At 43.4% G+C, this 25,105-nt stretch overlaps 1 protein-coding gene across 4 annotated transcripts in view; it reads left to right on the top strand.

The window, feature by feature from the left end:
* The first annotated feature begins 2,503 nt into the window (after positions 1-2,503).
* ST5 (suppression of tumorigenicity 5) overlaps positions 2,504-25,105 on the top strand; it is a 175,955-nt gene continuing 153,353 nt past the window's right edge. For 2 of the 4 annotated variants that reach the window (XM_027884562.1, XM_027884563.1), the window contains exon 1: positions 2,504-2,651. The gene's annotated coding sequence lies outside the window, so the exon portion shown is untranslated. The remainder of the gene's footprint in view (positions 2,652-25,105) is intronic. The other 2 variants (XM_027884564.1, XM_027884565.1) reach the window with 1 other exon arrangement.

Here is a 25,105-nt window from a genome sequence, read left to right on the forward strand (position 1 = left end):
ACGGCACCTGCGTCCGCTCCCCGAGGGAAAACCCGCTCACCTGCGTCGGTGACAGAAACCGCGCGGCGTTTTGGCTCCCTGCGAGCAGGGTTTGCCGAACCAGCCGCCCGTCCGCTCCCTGGCAGCCGGGTCTGCCCCAGGAGGGTTCTCCAGGGAGGCCGCGGTCACCGCTTGGAGTCGCCAGATGAGCTTGGGAAGCGGCTCCGTGTGAGTCAGAGCCACCGCGAGGCCTCGCTAACCCCGTGTGCCCTGAGGTGATGATGGGAAAGGCAAAATAAGCCCAGAAACTTTCTTTAAGTGCCATATGACCAAAGTTAACATGCAGGCCCCGATTCTGCAAGTCTTCCATTCTCGTTGAGAGCTTTGCTAGCTGTAATCTCTTTGGCAAACTGGAAGAATAATCCCCTCCTAGTTCACCTTTAATTGTCATCTTCCAGTTGCTTAACCAAGAGCAGCAGCCAGGCCCTGTAATAAACAAGCCCTTTGCAGGTTGCTTGTTCATTAAAACACATTCAAACCCCAGCTCAGTGTTCAGATGTAGCTTAAGTTTGGTCTCCTGTACTCACAAGAAAGTTTAGGCAGTTGCTGGAGTACTTAAGGTAGGGGGAACTGAATGAAACATAAACAGAGGAGAAAAATAGTATTTGGTAAAAGCAACGTTAGCATGCTTGATGGGCTGGAGAAGCAGCCAGAATAGACTGCTTCCTCATTAATTGGAAGCTGAACACCTTTCTTGTTAGCAATGGTCTCCTGGAAAGGCAGGTGGGTTTGCTGTCTGGCTGCACTTGTGAAATATACTTGGAAAGGCCCTCCTATGTCCTTTTCGTAACAGGGAGAGAACCATTAATTTGCTACTCCTGCCAGGTACTTGTAGCTTGTTCAGTAGCTTGTTCAGAAGGTAAATTATTCCCTGTGTGTTGAAATTTAAACTCCCACCATTTTTTGATGTTCGATGACTCCTTTTGCAGCTGAGTAAATACATCTGTTCCAAGAAAGGCTGACAGCTGAAATAGCTTTTGCTTTGAAACACACATTTACATCAGAATCCAGATGAGAGCTACCCTTATTTCCTGTACATTCACTCTTTTGAAATATAATGGAGGCTTGTGAAATGCTGGGCATTGACACCAGATTCCTTGTTGTGTGGGATGACGGATCAGAATATCTCAAGACAATATATTTTATTTTGCTGATGAGGTGTCAAAACAAAAAACAGTTTATCCTGAGCACTTGGTTCTGTATTCAGAGAAGTATCCTTGTGTAGAAAACCTCAAAAGCATACACCTAACATGGAAAACCATTTTGCTTCCATTTCAGTCACTGGAAAGAAAGTCAGCAAGTGCTTAAAGTTCAAGAAATGTGTAGTGCTGGAATTTGTACTTCCTGTTGCAGAATACGTGTCATTCCTTTTTTTTTTTTTTTTTTCCTTCTGTGCCTAGTATCAGTTGGTTAACATATTGTGAAGTGACTTGTTTTATAAATGTCTACATTATACTTCAAGATCTAGGAGCGGTCTTAGTATTTCACAATACGGCCCTGCTAACAGCCAGTATCCTGCCTCTTCAGTATATTTTTTTATATCAGTCAGTTTTACATATTTTATGTATCAAACCTGCACAATTTGTATTTTGTGCAGGTTTCTCATCTGCCAAACGGGTGCCAGGGAGGTGGCCCGCGCAATGCTGTTGGTGGCCTGCGAGAAGTATGTGCCTTATTGCTTGTACCACTCACAGACCTTCTTCACCCCCTGGTACGTGCAATGCCCTGTGTCCTGGTGTGCCAACGGGACACCGCGGGCTGCGCTCCCGAAGGAGCAGAGCATTCCACATTGCTGCCAGGAGCTGCTCCCAGCAGGCTGGATCTGAACCGAGGTACCCGGAATGAAGTCTTGAGGCAAGCCGCTGCCTCCCTCTTCCCCCCTCGTTCTCCACAGGTGCTGTCGCTGCGAGCTACCCCGCGGAGCTCGGGAAAGGCCCCGGGAGCTCTCCCGCTCCCAGCGCCCTGATGGGATCCATCTGCCCCGCGCCTGGCGCAGGAAGCGCCTCCCGCTCTCGTCCTTCCTTCCGTTCTGCCCCGCGAGCGGCTCCGCGCCGAGAGGAGCGCAGCGCTTGGAGTGTTTTAAATAAAAATTAGCGGTGTCGCCCCTCCAGGCTAAAGGGAGGAGGAAGGCTGTCGGGCGGGGGGCTCAGTCCTCCCCTCCTCCGCCCATCGCGTCTCCTCGCGGACCGGCCGGGTCCCGCCGTGCTGCTCCCCTTCCTCCTTCCCGCCTGGCCGGGACCCGGGTTTGGGGCCTGGGGGGTGGGCGCCCACCCCTCCGCGGGGCCGGGATCGGGCCGGGACCGAGCGCTGCCGGCGGGAGCGGCGCCTGGTGCGCCCGGGGCAGCCCGGGCTGGGCTGCGCTGCGCTGTGGGAGCAGGTTTCTTTGTTGGCTGCCGGGTGACTGGTTCCCATTAATCTCCCGCACTGGCCGTGGCCGTCTCCACTTCCTGCCTTTGCATACTTCTCTCCCTCGATCTCAGTCCCTTCCCTCCCCCTTCCCTCCCCCCCTTTCTTTCCCTCTTCCCAGCTTCTCCAAAAAAGCTACAATCGCCAGGGCTGCGGGACGGGGGCTGGAGGCGGCCGGCGGAGGGAGCGCATCCCTGCGCGCCTCGGTAAGGGCCGGGGAGCCGCGCTGCCGGACGGTGGTCGCTTCAGGAGGGTGGGGGGATGGACCGGGGCAGGGAAGCGGGAGTGGGGGAGAAGCGATCGGTTGTGGTCCTGGTCGTCGCCCCTGCACGCCGAGAGCCGCCCGCCTCCCGCCAGCGGGGCGGGCCGGGGATGCGCGGCGGCGGCGGCGGTGGCGGGGGCAGGAGCTCTCCGGGAACCGAGGGTCCCCTGGACCGCCCCGGGGCAACGGAGCCGCCGGAGGCTGTGCCGGTGCGGGCTGGCCCCGCTCTCCTTGCGGGACCCTGCCCTGCCCGGGGGGAGCGCAGACGGGCGCGGGGTCTGTGCTCCCGCGCTGAGGAGCGCCGAGCTACCGCCGTGCCCGCGGGACGCTGGTTTTTGCGTGGGTGGCGTGGGCAGGGGCACCGCGGAGGGGCAGAGCCCGGGATACCACCTCGGCGGGACCGGGGTAACTCCAACCCGCCTGGGGAGCCGGCGCGCCGAGCGCGGGGCTCTGCTCTGGGGAGAGGTGGGGAGCTGCGGCACAGCTTTTGCCTTCCAATGCCTGCTCGCATCGTCTGTCCAGCCGGCTGCACTGTCTGCGTGCGTGTTGGAAAGAGTAGAGGAGCCACCTGGACTCCGGCGGAAGACTTTAGGATCCCAAGACGGACTTGGCCGAAGAGCTAAGGGAGCTGCTTCAGCAGTTCACTTGGTGGGAAAATCAGATGTACTGCTCTTGGCTTGGTACCAAACGTTTGCATTACTAAGGTCACTGCAATCAAAGAGTAGTGGCTACACATGAGAGAGCCTTCTCGTGTTTACTTCGGTTTTATCTCTCAAATGGACCTTGAATTTAGTAGTCAAGATAAATGAAACCGGATGCATAGTATTATTGCATGGAGTATGTTAGTAGTAGTGTTTTCTACAACCTTATTCTATTGTTGTACTGAATTTGGGGAATAGGTTTTCTTTCATTTTTATGCTGAGTTTAACTTCAGCTATATATTGAATAATCCAATAAAAACCATCTAGAGTGATCCAAACCTGTGGAAGATGAAGGGTGAAACCATTAGTTGTAGTCTGATTTTTGATGATAAGATGAATTGAAGTGAGGCTGATTTGCCTTTAAGATTTGATAATGTTTTGTTTATACATGATTAATTTATAGTTGGTAGATGAAAGTATTCCATGTAGTGGAAGGGTAAGTTAACAGAACAAAGGTAGGAGTATCATATAAGGTGAGATTTGAGAAAGTCATGTGGGTTTTAGGAACATCAAAATTTAACTTTCATTATGGTGATCAGGTTATGCAGGTGACATAGTAGAAATCTGTAACCAGGTTGACAGTAAGATTTAGGGGTTTGATCATTCATTTCCATCTTTCTGTAAGATTAGTAATTTAAAGGAAAACAACACATTTGAGCAATTGTGATGACTTCAACAAGTTACCTAAGAGTATAGTCAAGCACCTTTTAAAGTTAGCTACAGTCTAAGAGCAACTGCTAAGAGTGATTAGACTGACATGACGTCTCTCTTCTGGGGTGGAAGCAGTTTCCTCTGAGATCATAGAGTGAGAAGAGGGACTTTTTAGGAAGAGGTGATAGGGATGGTGGTGCTGGGCCTCACTGGGACATGGAGACTATCCTGTTCCTAAAAGTCTATCGCATGTGTTCTCCTCTCCTATGCAAGAAATAGGAGAGCCCTGCCTAGCTTGGCTTTTTGCTACTCCCTTCAGGGTGCTAAACTCCCTCAGCCAGCTTGCACAGTGCAGTCACTGCCCTTCCTGGCTCAGGGGTGGAGGAGTGTTGCCTTCTGTCCTCTCCTACCCCTGCAGCATGTCTGTGCTGTGGCTGCCAGAACGTGCTCCAAGGAGCTCAGGACCAAGCATTGCTCCCTCCCTTTAAGCAAGTGGCTTAACATATACTGGAGCTCTTTAAGGAGCGTGTGACCCCTTATTATTGGTGACCCTGTAAACCATTGTGTAATCTGTTGACTGTAACATACCATGCCAATTTATTCTTGGTTGGGAAGTCTTGCCAAGGACTTGATGGAATAGCATGATTTTATCCACTTTATTGTTTTCATTGTGTTTCATAAACATCTAAGACCCTCTGGGAAGAATCACTGGGGCGGCTGGGCCTCCTTTTTTTAATTGCTGGTTAAATAAATGTTGCCAGTTTAAAAAAAATAAAGTGGTATGCAGGATCTCAGAATGCCTGGAACAGCAAAACACTCATGTTTAGGAAGCAGGACTATTTTTAGTGTAGGGGCATTTAAAGAAATGATACTAGCCCCTTGTGAAGAGGTCAGCGTGAAGTGGGCTGAAGAGCCTGCTTTTAACTGGAAAGCAAAACCAAGTTTCCCACAGTTGAGTAAAGCGAAAGAACCAGATTTGTGCTTTTCCCACTTAACTGAAGAGTGAAAGGGTGGAATTTTTTTAGTAGTTTACAGTAGAGGGAGTGAGGAGGCCCAAATTCTTATCATTTGAAAAAAAAAAAAAATAGCCTGGTCTTGATGTGACCCTTGCCTTTCTGATTCCCTCCAGAGAGTGACTGCAATGGAGATGTAGAACTGAAAGGCGTTTAACACTTCCAGAGGAGGTCTGGGAACTGGGAGCTGAAAATATGGTGTATCCCTTGGGATCGGTGTTTGTGTGAGGTCAAAAGTCTCTTGAATGGTTGCCATCCTTACCTATACCAAAAAGAACTGGAGTAAAACTTAGAAAAGAAAAGAAAAAAGGATGGGTGTTGACAACTCTGGGTTATTTGTGATCCTAAATCAATTCTGAATCTGGGACTGAGGCAATTCATCTGCCTGAAAAATGGAAGTACTCGCTTTGGATGGCTTAAGAGAATATGGTTTGGGGCAAAGTTACCACTGTGTGCTGGAGCCATCATGTTATCCACGGGGTTTTGAGTAATCTAACTATGGCTAATGTAACCCCTAAGGGCAAAGGACCAACATCTGGACTGATCAGGCTTTTAAAATGTAGCAAATGATAACGGATTTGAGTTTTGGTCCAAACTTCATTGATGTCTTGTTTAACATAAAATCAGTTTCGATTATGAATTAGGATTTTTTTTTTCCCTTTCCAGTGTTGAGTGCCATGTGTGTTAGTTTTGTCTGTGTGCTATAAAGTGTATGCAACTGTTGCTTTTCAGATTCTTTGGTCTGCAGTTGGGATTTAGTTGGCAGTGCAGATAGAGGCAAATTTGGGGAACTGAATCCAAATATTTACATTCTGAATTTGGCCTAGTTCTTGTGCTTGTAAACACCCCTAGTCATATTGAACTTTGGTGAGGTTATAAGTGGCTTTGCCAAGCCTTGGAGAGTCACACCCTACAAGACCTGAAATTCCCCTTTTTGGGAAGAGTTTTGGATATGTTTTTTTGGTTGTATATACATCAGCTGTGAGTTTTTACCCTTAATTTGACTGTAAAATCTTTTCCTATATGTTTCTTTCGGTCATGTGGAAATGCCTTGTGCTGGTGAGATGTGTCAAGTTAAATGCCATGGAAGAGAAGTCTTGCCCACCTGTGAGGTGCTGTGCAGACTCTGGAAATCCTGGTCTCCCTGTGCTGCTCTAGAGCTCTGCCCTGGTAGAGAGGGACCATGGTGAAAAATCCCCTCCCTCTGTAGCTACTGTTTTCCTGGTCCTTGATGTTTGTATGTGCAGAAATACAGTTTGGAGACTGATTTGAGCGATGGGGATGCTCGATTACAGAGTTTCAGATTTAAAACCTTTTTATGTTCGTCTAGGCTTTAAACAGCTGTCAGATTTTGTTAGAAACTTTTTATTCGCTGGGGACTGAGCCTGGAAGATGTATTCTACATTAGCAATTGAACTTTCTGAAGTCAATACTACTAAAAAATGTGAGGATAGGGATCAGCTAGTACATTAACTCCTCATGGCCAAACCACCCTCTTGTTTGGGTGTGCCTTTCTATTTGGGGCTGTTGCTGTCAACCAGAGTTTGCACTCAGGGCAGTTTAGTTGCAGAGAGCTGGAGACTACAGACAGAGGTGATCGAGTTGCAATGAGTTACATCAGTTGAGGCTGCAGCTTTGGATTGCTGGCCAACCTAATTGGGACTGCATCACCTTAACCCACAGTGAACACGTTTAGAGTAACGTAACTTGTTCTCCACTTGGAATATATTCTCAGATAGTTAGAAATGTTGAGGTGAATGAATGGTGTAAGTCATACAGCCTGTGCTTTTGATATATTCTGCTATGAGCTTCTGGCCTTGGAGATGTGCTTGTTAGGTTGAGGAACATAGAACAAGAGTAGGTGTTCATTTTTAATGCCACCTCCCACCATTCTTTGAAGACACGTTTGTTTGAGCTGTAACTGTATGCTGAAAAATCTGTCAGCTGTTGCAGTGTGGTTGAGGCTTCAGTGAATTTGAGCAAATGGAGAAATTCTAAAGGACACAGTGAAAGCACAGTGAGATTCTGTCGGAAATGCACCCTGTGTATGTTCACACACAAAGGAACAGGATGTTGTTGCAGTTGGAGTGTATCTGTCTCCTAATTTCTCTTTAAAATGAAGATGTAAAAATGCTTGTTGTGTTAACATTTAGTGTTAGGACTGGGGCCAACAGAGGAAACCAGGTCTTCGAGTTGAAACTCTTAACATTATTCTCTAACCTTCCATGTTATTAGAAACAGTTGCTGTGTAAAGTTTTAAACCATTATTCAGTTCATCATTTTGATGGGATTGTCACAGTGAGTTACTGGTTTGCATTTTTTCCCCTCGAGAAAAAGATTAGTTGTCTTCATGGGACATTCAGTCACAGTCATAGGGGACAAATGCTAAGTGACCAGCACAGTGCAAAACACTCTGCTCAGACTGCTATTCCAAGTATTAGGGCAGAGACCAAAGACTTCAGGAGAGCTGGCCTGGAAGATCTTGCAGCCTTTCTTCAGTGAGGAGCAAATGTTCCAAACACAGACTCTGGTCACTTTTCTGGGAAGTCCTTCAAGATGGATGTGTCTCTTAACATTTTGCTTTCAACATTGTTACTACTTGAGGGAATAAAAATAGTTTTTGCAATACGGGGTGAAATGAATGATGAGTTCTAATGATTTTGATCCTTTGTCCTGATGAAAACGCTTATCACTCGAGGCCACTGGAAAGAATCTGAAGTCATGTTTCTTTCTATGTGGGCACAACATGCTGAAGAGAAATGTGGCATATTGACCTGCTGTGTGTGAAAGTGCTTTTCCTTTGTGCTACAGGGTTGTAATGATTGAAGTTTCCAGTTTCCCTCATATCTTAATCCTAGGGTCACAAGATCCTCTTAGCCAGTGCTGTTCAAATGAGCTTTATGAGCTGGGAATACTGTTTTGAAAATATGGCAGATCAGCAAAATGCAAAAGCTTACCAAGTAGTCAGTAAGATCTGATTATTATCTCTGTTAAATTGCAAATTGGGCAGCAATTCCATACCACAGCTTGCATTTTACTGCCTGCTATATCATTAACTGATCTTTGAGCAGAATATCCCCTGTGCCACTCAGACTGCATAAGAAATTACTGATTTAAAAGACAGGTGAGATTGGGGTAGGAAAGGAAGGAAAAAGATAGTAAAGAAGAGGCATGAAATCATCTACATCTCCCTGAAGGCCATTTGTAAAGATTACCTACTTAACAATCTTCAAAACTATTAAAACAGCATTCAGTTCTCATCAATACAATTCATGCAGTTTTAGGTTAGTGTACATATTTCTGTTAGTGTTTTATGGCTGTATCTACCACCATTTCTCATGTGGAAATGAGTAAATATCTGGAATTATTTAATTGTAATGCAGGGGAAAAAGACAAGGACAAGCACAGGGAGCTCATGCTCTCTCCTAAACATCTGTCTTTTCTAAGAGCCCATGTGCCACTCATTGGCTTTAACGACACAATGCTGATTGTCTGGTTTTGGTATTACCCGACCTCTGGGTATCTTCTAAGCCTCCCTCCCCCCTTTCACAGGTGCTGTACTTCAGCTCTGCCCACCCCAGTGCTAAGGACTGGTGCAGAGAGGTGTCCTGCTGATTGGCTCAGCGCTTTATTATCCTCTCAAGCAACACCTTGGGCAGCACTGTTTGAGGCTCTTGGTTGTTGTAGTTGTAGAGCAGCTGGCAGAGGAACTGGTCTTTCTCTCCAGAGATGTCCTCAGGCCTGGGAAGCAAAGTGGGATGGACACTGCCAGGTAGGTGGCAGAGCTACCTTCTCATCTGGTGCCAAGGTGAGTTGAGGATAATTTCGCTGGCCTGCTCTACTTTTCCCGTGGATACATAATTTAGACAACACAGGTAACTCTAGAAAAAAATAAATTCAGGAGAGGCAAGGGCCCTCAGAGTCTTGACATTTTAGCTACAAGTAAAACTTCATCTAAACCCCTGTGCTTTGGGGAAACTTGCCTGTTAGCTCCCAGGAAAGTGTTTGAAATTATTTTCTCTTTCTTTTCTTGGTGTGCAGCTTTTCTACTTTCTCCTTTTCGTCCTTAGCTTCCCTCTCAAAGTACTCCAAACCCATTATCTGGGCTATAATAAACTTTGTCTCATATCCTCTGGTTGTGCTGCTGCATCCAAGCTGTATATGGATGCGAAACTTAGATTTTGTGGATGCTGCTTTCAGCATGGCTTGGGGTCCATTAGGCCCTAGAAAGGGGATAAATGGTGGCAGGTTCATGGTTTGCTTGTGAATTGAGGCTTTTGGTCTGCCATAGGCAGTCCCTGGCAGCAGCTATTTGACTTGCTGGTGGTGTATTCCCATGCTTGGCTGTTGTTCTGGTGTTTACATTTGCATTTAGTGAAACACCAAGAGAGATGTCAGATTGTGCTTTGCAGTATCATGTAAGATTTGACTGTGATTCCACTCTAATTCTGGCTCTGTTTGCCACTGAGTTCTCTCCCTCTGAGAAAATTATCTATGAGTTGAAGAAACCAACAAGGAAGTTGGTGAATGTGCAGCTAAGGTGAGGTCCCCCAAATGAAACAGTAAGAGAACCATGAATTTTTCAGTGACAAGCACATGCTTCTGAGGGAGAATTACAGTGGAAGGTAAAAAGTAAGGAGAAAAATACACTGTCTGTCCACCTTAATGAGATTGTGTCTGGAAGGGGGAATGCTCCAGGATCTATGGCTGAGAGGAGGTGATTGTCTTTTCAGTTGTGTGGATACTTGTATTGTGACATTTCTGGCAACAAAAAGACTGCAGAGGTTAACAGGTAGCGTAAAAGCACAACCTATGAGAGAGATGAGAGAATTCGCTTTCTGTCCTCAGTGAAACCAACTTCTCTTTTGAAGATTAATGGTTCAAATTCAATCCGTTATCATTATTTTTTAGCAGAGGGCATGAGATGAACCTCACTGTGACATTTGGGATACTTGTGTTGACCCAGAACACTGGATAGACTGATGTGATGGAGGAAAGAATCTGGCCCCTGCTTAAGTTTGGAGAGATGGTAGAAAGTTTTGCTCTGTGGAAGTGTAGTTGAGCTACTGGGCTGGAGGCATGCCCTGGAAGCAGGATAATTTAATGTCATGTCAGAAATTAAAATCTGTATTGAATTTTGAGAGACATGCATATTTATGAGCCTGTGGATAATTGATAAAACAGCAGGAATCCAGCCCTGGATAGCCTAGTGCTTTGTCTTGGACAAAAAACTTCCTTTTCCCTTTCCCGTATGCTTTGCAGCAGGACAGGTTGGCAAACACATCTACTTGTCATCCCAGACAAACATGTAGTGAGGAGGTTAGCTGGGGTGGAGACCACACAAAGCAGTGATTTGGACTAGGTGAATTATCCAGCTTGTAGGCAGTGCCTACTCACCTCTTCCTCACCTGGCACAGTATTCTGTTTGTAAATCCAGCTTGCCTTTGGTTTTGTTTTGGTTTTTGTGTTTTGTTTTGTTTTGTTTTTTTCCTCAAACTTTCCCTCCTAGTTAGGCAAAGAGTAAAAGGGGTTTTTTTTTGAGACTTAGCATAACTCCAAATGTTGGCTAGTCAGTGAGAGACTTTCTGATACAAATCCATTGACACAAATGAGACATATGTATATATATATATATATTTTTTTTTTTTTTCAGTGCATAGCAAAGACCTATCTCCATAACTTCTAAAAACTGGATGCAGGAATCCTATGCCTGGGGCTAATGGAGATATGCTATTTTCCTCTCTAGGCTTTATCAAGTGGATTTTAAACATTTGAATGATGAGGGCCTCTGAATCAAATTGGGATTAGTGGTTTCTGGAGTAGGGGAAATGACAATAAAACCCAGAAACTAAATTCAGACAGTGCCAGAGAGATGACGAGTTATTGCAGTAGTGTAGCATCTTTCATTTGTGAATCTAAAAGCACTCACCAAAATGTGAACGAATGAATGAAAGACTGCATCTGATTTTGCTACAGGAGGAAAACATCAACACAGGTGAGAGGGATCAGTAGGGTAATCCTGGGGACAGATAAAACCTTTTTTCTCCATTTTTACTTTAACTCTTAGGAAAATCAGAAATATTTTGCAAGAAAAAATATTTTCTTTCATCTTGAACTGTAAATAAGCACCCAGAGCAGTGCTTTCAAGATGACACTTCTGTGTTTTTAAAATGCACACACACACACACACACACACACACACAACCACTCACCCACACCTGAATGCAATTTCAAGTAAAGTTACTTTACCTCAAAATTTGTATGATCAAGGGTGAGACTAACAGGATAATTTAGGCTTTTAATATGTTGTTTCTTAACACTGTTATCTCAAATATTTATTGATGGACTAATTATATATAGAGAGAGATGATGTTAATACTGTTTTTTTTCTTGAAAAGCTTGAGTTCTTCTGTATCTACTTATGTTTGATTTTTGAAACCTAGTCATAACCATTATTTCTGGTTTCAAGGTAGCAGTTATTTTGTATCTACTGTCCCCATTCGTCCCCTTCATTATCAACCTACACCAAGAGGCGAAGATACTTTTCGGCTCATCAATGAGCAGCTCAGGTTTACACCTTATGTCGAGTATGTTTACCATGACTAGTCAAAAGATATTAATTTACCCATTTCATTTCACAAATATTTCAAGCAGGGTTTTCTGGATGCAGGGGAAATTCGCTGTAACCCCCTTTTTATTAATTTAAACAAGCTTTGATACAAAAGTTACCACAGCAGATGTTTCAGTTATCCCTAAAAGTAATTTTGACCAGGGAGAGGAGAACTTAAAGACCGTTTCTTCCTTCACAACTTCTGATCTTTTTAAATGGGTTCTGACCTCTCTGTAATACCTTAACCAGGCTAGATTCAAACAGAGAATAGAAAATGTTCTGGCTTTTTGTACAACCTTGCTGAGATTTTCTAAGTCAGTTATAAGAGTTAGATGCTCATTTTTCATTAAAGTCAGTTTGAACCAAATACAAAAATCCTCAGTGCGGCTTTGGCCTAATTGTTTAACAATAAAACATCTACATGGTCTTCTAAGAAGGAACTCGGGATCTCCATGTTAGGAATGTGCAAGCAAAAGTCAGTAACTTATTGTTTCAGTGTTTTCCTTGTATTAAAGATACTCAGGCGTGTCTGCATATGTCTCTATTGAACCAGAAAAGCAACTCTTTTTAAAAACAATTTTGTCCCAGAGTATCTGCTGTACTTCTGTTCTCACACTTGGAAGAATACAGGTTTGCTATGTAATGTTTGTTTCTGTACTCTTCTCCCTTAGATTTTTATCTACTCTGGGAAAAATTGCTCGTAAAGAGGAGCATGTTGGTCTGTCTCCAAAAGAGAATAATTTACTTTTCAGAAGCAACCCTTAACTACAACGTGTATAGAAAGACATAAACGTGGATAAAGAGATACCAGTTTGCAAATCTCTTGTCCAGTTCCCCCCTTTATTGTTCACTCATTCCTCTAAGTCATCCCATTACCTGCAACATCAGTTTCCCTGTGCATCTGTAAAGCAATAAGTGATATCTCCCCCGGTATTCCTGAGATCTGCACATTAAAGAGATGAAAGCAATTAGATATTTGTATTAAGGTGTTTTTTATGACATGCAACTTTGCGGTTTGTGGCATTTCTTTTGTAACCTGGAAAAGTTGTGATGGGCCATAATTGCACTCTGAAGGGTGATGGCAGCTTTCTTGTAAAGGTTCAGTGATCAAAAGATTGAGCCTGAGCAGGCACTGTGGCTTGGGGAGCTCTGAACTTAGGGAGGCTGTTCTGTGCTGACACCTCTGGCCAAGCAAAGAGAAGGTGTTGATGTTGGAAGGAGCTGCAGCCTCTGCTCCTTCGCCAAGTATGAGGTGAAGCCCTGAAGGGAAGGAATAGCAGTGATGTGTGACCCAGCACAGAGTATTCCAGACTACTCCCTCGAAGTAGCTGGACTTTCCAAGGCACGTGAAAAAGTCACCATCTGCCAGCCAGGCATTCTTAGAGGCTCAAAGCATTTAGGTTTTATGGGCCTGTTAAAGCAGGACCTTGCAAGGGCACTGTTATGTTATTTTTTGTGATGCAGCAGGAGTTCTGACTTTTCCTCCTCACATTTCCCATTGTCCAGTACTTGTAGCATCTATCATGTTACGCTTCCATTTAAACAAAATGCTAAAAATATGCTTACACTTAAACATGCTACATAAATACCTTATTTTGCTGCTTTATTAAATGTGTAACAAATCTGTTTGGCAGCCACCTAATAGGAAATGGTGTATAGGTCTCTCTTGCACATTTTACTGGGCTCTAAACTTCTCAGGTTCAGGTTAAATTGGGTTTTAGATAACACTTTCTCTGAAAACCTTTTCAAATAACCTTATTTCTTTCTCAGTCCCTTGGATTCTGTAGGAACTCTGTTAGTTTTTTATACATGCTACCTGTGTGAATTGACTCGAGTCCCTTGAAGCAAATCTTGCTGCCACTTTTCCAAAATTCACATTTGTGTAAAAGGACGGTATTTGGGTCAATCTATTTATTTTTTTTTTTTTTTTTAAGCTATGTACATAAAGTACAGAATGGAGAAAATAAGCAGGTAACAGGAAGACTTATTTACATCCTCAACTGTGCTTTGGTTTTGCAGTATCTTTTTACATATCTTTGGTACCACAGCTGTCAGTTTTTCTCCTGTCCCCTCTGTTGAGAAGGGGATGCAGGATGGCTAAATGAGCTGCTCTCTTTCCCCCTCTTCCCTTCCCCCTCCCCCTTCCCTCCCGATTTTTTTCTGGATCTTTTCTACATTTTTGTAGACATTTCATTTCTCCAGAGCTTGGATCACAAGCTGAGTTAGCTGATCTTTCACAACAACACTTCATTCTGCGTACCATCCTAGATTTTTGCTGCTCTGGAAACTCTCTCCATTCCTTGTAAACTGATGGTGGGAGAAAGTTTAAACAAGAGACCAGGCTGGCTGGTAGTTTCTGGCTCAGATGGAGGAAGAAGTAACACTAAAGGGACAGAAAGTGCTTTCAACTTGTGTATCCTGAGATCAAATGGAGGTGATTTTTAGGATGCTTGCTGCTTGTTTTTGTCAGAGCTCTTCTCTATCCGAAGGGAATCACTCCTGCAAAGTCTCCTTGGTTTAGGCAGTTTGTGACCTACCCTCTGGCCTCACAGCTGCTCCATCCTCAGGCAGTTTGGGCAAGTCTTTACACTGGGCCAAATGCCAACTGCATATTTGGGACTGAAATCCCATCTTGGCTTTTTTTTGCGGTAGAAAAAAAAATCCTGAAAATTTCTTTTTATTATTATTTTTTTATTTTTTTAAATTTTTTTTTTTTGGTAAAGGATGTTGTTCACAGTAGGGGAAATGGAAGTCTAAAACCTTGAACATATTAATGCACTTGCATTTTGCTGAGGTAACTCAAGTGTTTAAGTGCATGCAAACAGCATGATACTGTGTTTCTTAGAAGAGGATTGTGAAGTAATGGTAATAATTCCCAACAAGGTGAAAATGAATTTAGACTTTCCCAGTGGTTTTGTTTCCCATTTGGAAACCTGATCCATGGATTGTTTTCTGTACTGTGCTTAGAAACAGCAAGTGAATTAAAAAGCAGTGACAAACATCCGTTTTTCCATAGCTGATGATTAATGAGATCAGATTATATATCCTTCTCTAAAGGCTGAGTGATGACTAATTGTTGTCAACCTGGGAGCAGAGTTGTGAGAAAACTGATGCCTTTAATACATTTGTTTTCTGGTCCTTTTGTTTAGGAAGCCACTCTTGGGGTCTTGCTGCACTATGAGCAGCATTGCTTCTGGTTGGGATTTGCAATGACCACCTATAGTGCCCTTCCTTACTGTAAGGCTGAATTTTTTGTCAGTCTTTTCTGCAATGACGTTTGAAAGACTGATGAAGAAAAATAGCCTGCATCCAGTCCCCTGCTTCTCAGGGTATTTCTTCCTCTGTTTAATGTAAAAGGGTGAAAAAAATCCCAACGTGATATTGTTTTAGGCTTGCTTAAAGAAGCAGGCTGAAATTTTTCAGCAGGTTTGGAAGAAGTATGGAATGTGCCTCTGAATTAGGATGAGTGCATTTGGCAAAGCAAGGTGTGTGAGGTGAGACTGGTTTTTCCAAGGTCCTCTAAAACTTTCTGACTAAACGGTTTCTCACAGGCTGAACAGTATTGGGAATGGCTCGATATGTGGGTAGGAGACCTCCCAAGAGCATGTTTGGTTCTGTGATTCAGAATGTGTGGCATCTGTCCCCTGAACAGACAAGATGTGTGTCAGTAGTCCAGGAAGGAGCTGAGGGCACAGTCCTGTTGGAGGTCATGGTTTTCAAATGAGATGCGGATCAGGTGCCGGACCTAACGCTTGTGCCTCTCTGCTTGATGTAAGTTATGATGTCTCTTAGATTTAAGCAATTGTTCAAGGCACTCTGAGCTCACAGGAATGTAATAATGATTGCCCTGCAACATTAAAGTGTCATCTAAAGATAACACAAGATTAGCCCACCAACAATGTTAAACAATCATAAACAGTACAGATTGAGTTAGCCACTAAATCAAACCAGGAAAACCCTCCCTTGTATCCTTACCACCCCCTACAAAGATTTGTTGCTTTTGACTCCTCCTTGGAAGATTTACCAAATTTGGAAATGTGGGCTCTTTCTGACCAATTTGGCATCAAGATCAGTGTGCTATTTAAACGTTTGGATTTTTTTTTTTTAGTTTAGTTTGTTTTACTGCACTTTTGCCTCCACAAACTTCCTCTCTTGCTCTAAATGGATACAAGAATATTTTTTCTTTGTGCTCTCTATGCTTCTGTGGCTTTGTACTGTTAAATGAGTATTATGTTTTGCTTCAGAAACTGCTGTATTTCAGCAGATGTAGCAATTTGTATGCCCACTTCTCACTATTTTTTTTTCCAAGGTGTTGCAAGGCTGCTAATTATTAGATGATTGACATTCTTCCTTGAGGAATATCATATAACCTGAAGCAGTGTTTAAGTCAGCGAAGGAATAAAGATATTGCTTATGAGTATTTTGAAGTCTTCAGCTCATATTTAAGTGATAATACCTGGCTCTGATACAGTGCTTTTCACTGCAGTTCTCCAATGTGCTTTCAAAGATGGTTGGAGCCATTGCTAGAGTTAATTGAAAGGTTTTGATTCAACGAAGTGTGATTAAAATATGCTGTTTTGATTGTGCTGAACACTTCCTGGGATTTATTTGGTGCTAGGAGAGCTTCCTAAGGAGCCAGAGTGGTCTAGAGGCCTAACTGAAACAGAACCAAACCCAGCAACTGCTTTTTGTAGAAAAATGGACATACTGGCACAACTGGCTTGTTGTGTAACACAAGGTTTTCTTGGTTTCATTCAATCGTGAGATAAAAACATTGTAATGTCCTTGAATAATTTTGGCCAGTATCTCCATCTTGTAGATTAAGAAACCAAAGAGGAGGAAAATAAAATGACTTGTGTGACTGGAATTGCCCAATATACCAAAGACGGAGCTGGGGCTTTGGGTCTTTCGGCCACAGAGCTGCCTCCCTTACGCTTCACAGTAGTTTACAAGGCAATTGCTTTACCACTTTTGCATCAAAACTATTATTTCTTCAAGAAATTTAAACATACAGTTCCAAGAAAAGTGTGTAGATAAATTATAACAGTGAATTTTCTCCTGGTCACAGAAAAGGGAAGTTAAGCCTACCTTTAGCTTTAAATGCTTCTGCTGTAAATGAGAACAAAAAATTAGCTGTTTCACTGCTGATAGATTGCAATACTTCTAACTTTCTTGGATTATAATAGAAGTTTGGGAGCAGAGGTGGAAGTTAAATTAATTTCCTCAGATTATAGAAAACAAAATGGATTCCTGGTATTTATTGGTATCTCTAACAATGTACCTGTTATGATACCATAGATCAGATGACAAAAACCCACTAAATATACCTGTGGCAAGATGAATTTCAACTCTGTTTAGATCATCCTGAAAGACAACCTTTACTCTGCATTGCTTTGTTCTTTGTGAGGTGAAAATAAGGTACTGCCTCCAAGTCAGAAAAGGCCTTCCTCTAACAGACTGCAGACATTCAATGCCCCATTTATTGTCTTGACATTTTGTTTTATTGTTCCAGTTTGCAGAGTGGTCTCCAGAGGTTTCCAAAGTATGCACGAATAAGAGAGAGAAATGAACTCCTAGGGAATTCTAGCTTGGAGACAGGCCTGTCTATCTAAACCCATCTCTTGTTCCTGTTGGAATTGGCAAGAACCTGGGTGGCACAGTACCCTCCCACCTTATCTTCTGCTTTTTTTCTATCCCTACCTTCATTGTCTATGCCATGCTGTTTGCTAACAAATCTGCAGTCTCCTCAGACTTTTTTTTTTTTTCCATTGGCTGCCTTTTATTACCTTTATTCATATTCCAGTGTTACCTACAAGCACTGGTTAGTGATTGAATCCAGATTTCTTGGTCTTTCTACATGCATAAACTGTGTGTGTAAGCAATAACAAAGGTCCCTTTCTGATGTGAAAAAGGCAGATATAAGAAGTGGACAGAAAGAGGAGAAATACATGCTGACCTTCATTCATTTGTTGGTGTTCAAATATGTTACTCACCAAAAAGGTTGTGGGGTGACTGGGCTATAAGCAGCTTTATTCAGCCTTTGTCTTGAAAAATTGTTTATGGGAATCTTCATCACGTATGGGAGAGAAGTTATGTTTATATCCCAGAATACAAATGAGATGCTAACTGGAATAGCTTTGTAGCATGGAATGTCTCTTTCCTTTAAAGCTTTACATAGTTCAGTGCTTCCCCTTCATGTCCTCATGCCTAAAGAATGCAGACAAATAGCTGAAAAAGGTTTGTCTTAGTGCTGTTAGGTCATTAAGGTTCCTGGCCAAAAAATATCCCTGACCTCCCTGGTCAGAGGAAACTGCATCAACAGCAATAGTTTTAGGGAGATTATAGCTCGTGTATCTCAGCTGTTGTGTGTGAGGTCTAAGGGTGCTGAAGGGGATAGATCAAAACCTGCTGCTACCCCCGTTCTCTTCCTTTAGAATGTGTCTAGTGAAAAACTGCTTCATTTAGTGGGGAAGCCTTCTCCAGTGCTTGACAACCCTCTTGGTGCAGAAATTTTTCCTCATGTCTAAACTAAACCTGGTGCAACTTCAGACTATTTCCTCTCATCCTGTTGCTTGTTACCTGGGAGAAGAGGCCAACCCCCAGTTTGCTGCAGTCTCCTTTCAGGTAGTTGTAGAGAATGAATCTTACTGCTTCATTAGAAAAGGTCACATCAAAACACTTCATCCTGTGGAAAGTGGAACACAAGGACTGTGTATAAACTGAGCCTTCAGTAGAGATTCCTCTGATCCTGGGAATCCTTTTCCATTGTCCCCCTGAGGAATAGGAGAAGAGTAACTGAAGAACATGGATTGTAAATCCAAATCAATGTGAATAACTCACATCTGTTATTTGACAGTGTAATGCTTCACTCTTTCTTGTAAAGAAGCCATATATGGGGAGTTGACATAATCTTCCTCAAATTATTAGTAACTGATTAGTTTCAGATAAAGGTTATTTTCTTGCAGTAATTGTTGTTGTTCTTAGTCCCAGCCTTTCCTGTGTTGTGAACCTTGTGGGAAGGTTAGCTCTTGTGACAGGGCCAGGCTAATTTTGCCATATCCAGATACCTAATGATTTAAACTTCTGGATTCAGTTCCAAATGACCTATGTCCCCATAAGTCTTGTGTTCATTGCTGAGCATTGTTTTATGTGTTTTCTTTATTATATCAACACTCTATGAATATGCTCACTGTTATGTACAAGTATCTGCAGAACTGAGTGTCCTTTGGGAAAGCTCAGTTTTGATTCTTTGATCAAGCCTGTAGTGTTGAAACAGAGCAAGGCAGACATATGTTAGACCCCTAAAGTTTTTTCCTCGTGGAGAAAACATACAGGATCTCTCTTCTTCCTCCTGGAAACCTGGACTACCTGTGGGACTCCCAGGACACCCATTCCAGCCCACTTTTGCACTTTATTATCTCATCTTGTCCTTGCACATGTCCTCAGAACATGTGTCTTTTGTAGGCATGTGGGCTAGAATGACCACCAAAGGCTCGAGAGGCCACTGCTGGAAAGCCCCCTCTAACTTCTGGGGACTAAAAAAAACACAACCACAATCTTCCCCCTACAAAAACCCCCCACAACCCTCCCTCCAAGAAACCCCCAGAATATGTAGACAGTTGACACTGCATGAGGTTTTGCTTGGCTATTTAGAGAAAACACTGTTTGGGGATGGGGAGGAGGGGGTGGGATCCGGGTGCGGATGGAATCAAACAATGCAGGTAGATAATTTAGAAAATAGAGAACTGTATGTAAAATGGTACCTCTCCCAGAACAAAACTATCTATATTCAGAAATTGTATCTTAATCTGCTACTGGTTTGGTTTTGTTTGTTTTTATTTATTTGTTTTTGTTTGTTGTTTTGGTTTGTTTGCTTTGGTTTTCCTGTGCGTTTTCTATTGTTGTTGTTTTTGAAACAATGATGTGTAAAGAGGAAGAGTGAATTTCCAAGACCAAAAATAAAACAGCTCCAAAATCAGATTCCCAGCAGGCAGAGAGTGTGGCAAGGCTGGAGTGCTCACAAGAGTTGCTGCGTATCCTGAGGAAAACTCTCTGTTGCAGTTCTAGTTTCGCTGTAGGATCGCGAAGGTGCTCCCTGCCACATTGCATTTAGTGAAAGTCCCAGAAACTTTTGACAGTTTGTTTTTCTGGGAACAGCAAGCTTATTTTAAGTTTTTGTTTTCACCCTCAGGCTAGCTAGGAAAATCTGGATAGCTGAGAACCTTGCCGGGTGTGAATAACTGAATTTACCCACCAGCCCTTTTTTGTGCCCAGGACATGTTTCTGTGATGCGGTGTTTCTGTTTGAAGGAAAGATGGTAGCTTGCAAAAGTGTCTTTCCTGTTTGTACACCTGATTGCTTTGAACTCTGCCTGAATCAGGTTGGTATCTTACCCTGGAATTAATCACCAGCAAAAACAGTGACATGGCTCCCCAAACCTGCTCTGACACCAGCATAGCTGCTCCTTCTTAAGCTTTCCTTGGGTCAAAACAAGGTGCTGAACGCCTCTGGAAAAAATGTTCTGATACTTTTCCTTCATCCAAAATTCACCTTTAATGCCAGCCCCCAGCTATGCTGTGATGCTTGTCCTAAACATGACCCAGAACCCATCAAGCCAGGGAGGGTGATCAGCAAATAGAAACAGTGTGCTGTGCATGGCACTGTCAGGGAGCAGAGAGCAAGGGTTGAACCATGAGAAAGGATGAGCCAAGGGGTGACCACAGCACAGGTAGGACAATGCTCTCTGACCACTACCAAGTCCCACAGTGCCCAAGTGGGAGCAGGTTGGTGACAGTGCCAGATTTCACTGGCAGCCCAGTGATCACTGGGCAGATGCAAAGGGAAGAGCCAGGACCAAGTTCAATCCGTAGAGCAAGGACAGGCTGTGGTTGGGCAAACCTGCATGGCTGAGCCTGAGCTTAAACCAGGCTTCTGGTCCTCTGACAGCAGTTGTGTGGGTGCAAATCCCAAGTCTGGCTGGACAGGGTTTTTAAGGGTTTTGGTGCATTTAGGGCTCTGGCAGCTGCTGCATAGTTATTTACTATGTAAGAAACCTTCTGGGCACTGTGAGACAGCTCAGTGACTAAAGTGCTACTGAGTGTGAGTAAAGAACAGTAGGGCTTCCTTTCTGGAGGCCAGATTGTGAGTTATGAGTTCTCCCCAAACCAAAGCAAGGGATAGTCCAACATTTCACTTCCTGAGGAGCAAGCAGACTGACAAATTCATTGAGTCTTGATGGGTTGGAGCTTCTGTCTCCTGCCTGTTGGTGTCCCCTGCAGTTCCAGGGTAAAGCTGGGATAGGTATTTATGCATGCCAAACAGAGGGACAATTCTGTGTTAATGAAGAGTTTGGGTGAATAAGAGTTTTGGAAAAGGGGAGAAAAAATGTTTTCTCCAAATCATTAGGCCCTGTTGACATTCTGCCTACACACTAAAGGAGCATAAAAGTAAAACTGGTTCAGTGTATGCTTTAATTTTGAATATTCAGTAAAACTGCAGAAATACTGAGATGTCAAAGCCATGTGGATGAGAAAGCTGGGGAAGGAGAATGCAATCTACTGATCAAGCATTGCCTCTGAGGTGGTACTCTCTGGTACCAGCTCCAACACTGGTTTCATTGACATGTCACAAATTCCCAAGGACCGGTGTTTCCAAGCAACATGAGCTCAGAAAACAGTGTATTTCCCCTGTGGTTTTGTCTTCTTGGATGTTGGATGTACAGTGCTCACAAGGTGTCCTGGTAGGGAAGGGCTCAGTGTACAGTGAAATCAGGTTCCCACAGTGGGGGAGTTACCTACCTGTCCTGCCTCAGGTGTCAGCATCCCTAGAATGCTCTTTCAGGCACTCAGAGCCAATGCCTTGCTATTAGGAGGTTGATGTAACCCCTTTAAATGATGCAGTAGGTACCCAGTGTTTAGAAATGCTTTTCTAATTTCCAGCCTAGGACTGTTCATGGCCAGTCTCTGTCTAATTCATCCTTGGGTCAGTGAGAAGAAAATGAATGGAGTGAGCACAGTGAATGAGGTCTGTCTGCCTCGAGGGCTTGTGGAAAAAGCTGGCTGAGCAGGTCACTCTCCTGGTCTTGCAGCCGTAGGCTGGTAACTCGGTACTTGCCTTAAAATATTCACTGCAGTTCTGATGTCCTGTAAAATGAAGGACTGTGAGTCTGGTCCCAAGCTTGGTGAAGGCCGTGGAAAGGTCCATGTTGACTTCAGTGGTCTTGAGAATTAAGCTGTACAAGGTTTGTGTAGAGCTGACGCCAGATGCGTCTCCCACCCGCAAACTGGGCAATGAACATGTGTGCACAAGGCTGGTGCAATTATGACAGAGTTCAAAGGCAGCTATACACCCAGCGAGAAATATTCATAGGCTGATCTGTGCCTTAACAAAATATTTCCACACAGCAGCCATCCATAGCATGGGGCCTCCCCAGAGAAGGGAACATCAGGCTCACTCTGGTCCCCTCAGATTTGAGCTGTACACACGCGTTCCTGGCAGATGAAGTTACTGTGTGTGGGGTTCCTGCATATTTATTTTGTCAAAGTCCTACAGATTGCTTGCTTGCAGTTTGATCTGTAAGGAAGGCCTGTGGTAGCATGTTTTCACAGTCAACATATATTTTTGGGAAGTGAAGCTGAAGTGTAAGCAGCACGTAATGATTCATGTGGAAACAATAATTGCAGGAATCACTATGGAGTGGATTAAGTGGAGCTAGTGAAGTGGAGCTAGTGAATGAGAAGACTGTGCTCTCAAACACCATGGCCTGCTGAGATAATCCTGATGTGCAGATGAATATGGTGATATTTGCTCCAAGAAAGTAACGGAAAGTTTTTATGTTGTGAAAACCTCGTGTTCCAGTTTGGTGGATCCCATTGAAGTTGTTCTCGTTTTTCATCTCCAGAAGTGCCATTTTTGAGGTACGAATTCCTCAAACAGAGGATGTGTGCAGCAGGGAAGAGTTGACCTTGGGTAGGTAGGATGTGGTGGGTTTTGTCACATCCTGAATCTGTCTCCCCAGGGGTACACTGTATAGCTGTGTCACGCCCCCAGCACGGTGGCTGTATCCTGCAAGAAGTAGTTGTTAGCTTCACATAGAGAAAGAAAGCAATAATTGGAAAACCACATGGTTATCAAATGTCTCTCATTTGTGTCATTAAAGGTAGCATTGCAGACACTGGGTCAAGGTGTTCTGCTCTGGCCTTCTGTATTCAAGTTCCAGACAGGTTGATTTCTCCCTTCATCTTTACACATCCTGTAGGGGCTGTCATGTTATGGTCCAGATGCTGCTGTGTTTTGCTGGCAAGTGAAGAATTTCTTGTTTGCTCTGTATACAATTATAGCGACTAAGGAATTTTAAAGAGAGATCTAGAAGTGTTGTCACAGTGTACTCTTACTCAATGTGTTTGTGTGGGAGGCAGTGGGTGATAAATGCAGAAGAAAGATCAGTAACCTTTCTTGCTCTTGTCAACTCTACCAGTTTTTATGTCGGACTTTTTTAAAAACATATTAGTTTGTCCTTTTAATTCTTTCTTTTAAGGCCAAGGATCCTGGAGTTAAATGACTATTAGAAATCTTGACCCTCTCTGGCTTTTATAGCCATGGGAAAGCATGAAAACATGAGTCCCAAAAGGCTTGAAGTCTGTAAAACTAATAGAAGGAATTCAAACTGTATTTATACCTAAAATTTTGTGATATGTTTTGGTCTTCTTGGAGCATCTTAGGGATGTGTCTCAAGGCACTGAAGTACTTAAATACAGTAACATGGATTTCATTTTATTTTCACTGTCCGCTTACTGTGTGGTGTCAGAGGGAGAGCAGGAGATGAGTCTGTGACTCAGCCCTTCTCCCAGTGAGCTCACAGGCATGACAGGAGAAAACTACATCTACCTGGAGTGGTCAGAGTTCAGTGTTCACTAAATGGAAAGGAACAGGCACTTTGGCTCAGGCTGAAGTTCTATCTTCCATTATCCTTCCCAGAGCTGAGTATCTGTAAGGGATGGACAAAGCCATGCCTCTGTGTAACTGTTATTATTTCCAGCACAGTTACTTTCCTCCTGATGTCACTGGAAACATATTTAATATTGCTACCACCTCTAAGCATGGCCAAAGGTCTTGCCAGAAGAGAATCCGGTATTCTAGAATTCCAGCTCTGTGTAAATAAACAAATATTTTGGTAAATCCCTGAGAATCGAAGCCGGGGGGCCTTGGCAGGACAAGGGAACTGATCAAAAATGGATTGTTTTTTGTTGTTGTTGTTTGTTTTGCATTTGATTTTAATAACAGACAAAATTCTCCAAGCAGGAGGGTTGCAAATACTGTATGCAGTTTGTCTAAAGAGTACTTTCTCTAGAAAGCAGGGGGAAGGGGAAGAAGAGGAAAGGAATAATTTTTCAGAGATCTTCTCTTGCTGCTTCTCTCTTCTATTTAAAAAGATATGCTAACTCATAAACTAAAAGCTTTCTCCTGCTTCAGGATAAGACAGCTTTATGTCCACGCTCTCCACTTTGCTCCAATTACAGTAACTGCACTGAAGATTGCAGTGAAGGTGGGCAGGGCTGTTTGCTACACAGGCGCTCTCCTCCTGCAACACCTGCTTTTCAGAGCAGGAAATCAGATGTGATTGTGAATTGAGACTTTTTATCTTCCTACCAGCTACACAGATGAGGCCAGTCTAATTTGCTTCCAAGGTTTTTAATTGGAAACAAAGCATTTTGAGGTTTCATTTTCAGACCCTTGGAGGTTTGATTGGCCCCTGGCATCTTTCACTGCCTATCCAGTTTTATTTGGTAGAATGCAAACAGGCTGAATGCATTGAACTATTAAAAAGAAAACACTGATCCAGTCTCCCCCAACTCTCCTGCTCCAAAAACCTTTCCAGAGTCTGAAGTTTCATAGGAACTCGCCTGTTGATTCAGACAGCGTGGTGTGCAGGAGGGAGGTCTTTGCATCAACGAGAACCAAAGTGAGTGGATGTAGCTAATCACTGAGCTGTGTGGGTTTTGGGTGTCCTGTTATTTGACTGTATTGTTACAGCTCTAAAACTGGGCAGATTACCAGGGTCCTGTATATATTTAAAGAGCTGTATGCTCTTGGTCAGCTTTGGAGCCCAGTGGCTGGTATGATGTTTGCGTTTTCGTGTTCACATTCTAGACAGGAACAACCATTTGCCTTCAGGTGTCTGTACACAGAGTTTCTTATCATTTATCTCATCACCCGATTAGCAGGTTAAAATGCTTATTAAACTTTGGCTAAATGAACTGTGCCTTCAAGAGTAGATATTGCCCACTTAAGGAAGCAGCCTCTATTTGGAAGGTGCTGTGCCTCTAGACTGCTAGAACAGTTTCCCTTGCGTTACACTAAGGTTGCAAGGTTAACCTTATATTGCCTAATACTTGTTTGCTTGCTTTCATATAACTTTTACAGG

The sequence above is a fragment of the Empidonax traillii genome, unplaced genomic scaffold (genome assembly GCF_003031625.1).
Source record: "Empidonax traillii isolate 1590-97213 ecotype Southwest subspecies unplaced genomic scaffold, ASM303162v1 scaffold148:size1803964, whole genome shotgun sequence".
Taxonomy (NCBI): Eukaryota; Metazoa; Chordata; class Aves; order Passeriformes; family Tyrannidae; genus Empidonax; species Empidonax traillii.